Here is a 478-nt window from a genome sequence, read left to right as displayed (position 1 = left end):
ATAAAGTGCCGGCGAGGTTAGAGGTGCACCAAAATTGTGTACCGATTAGGAAAAGTACTCTATGTTGCTATGACTTGGGTAAAAAGTGTTGATTAACTGCTGGTTACGATAGACAGTTGCTTATCGTACACATCGCAAACGAACACCCCTTAGTGAGCAGTAGCAGAAGTCGATGGAACAAAGCGAATGCATTACAAACTGATCAAGTAAAATAAGGAACGCTACGTACTAGGACTTCTTTCCAAGAATGGTGTCCGCGACGGGAGGGCAAGCGTCCTTCCCAGGTTTCCCTAGTAAACCTTGTATGGTAAACATACCCAAGCGTGTCCGTAAGCACGCAACGATAGTCACGAACGAGCACATACCTAGGGAAAGTACTCTACGTACTAGGACTTCTGTCCAAGAATGGTGTCCGCGACGGTCGGGCACTGTGACGCAATTACCAAATCCTAGAATCGTACAAGCAGTGTGTACAAAC

Source organism: Anopheles coluzzii (assembly GCF_943734685.1).
Source record: "Anopheles coluzzii chromosome X unlocalized genomic scaffold, AcolN3 X_unloc_38, whole genome shotgun sequence".
Taxonomy (NCBI): Eukaryota; Metazoa; Arthropoda; class Insecta; order Diptera; family Culicidae; genus Anopheles; species Anopheles coluzzii.
This window is presented reverse-complemented; position numbering follows the sequence as displayed.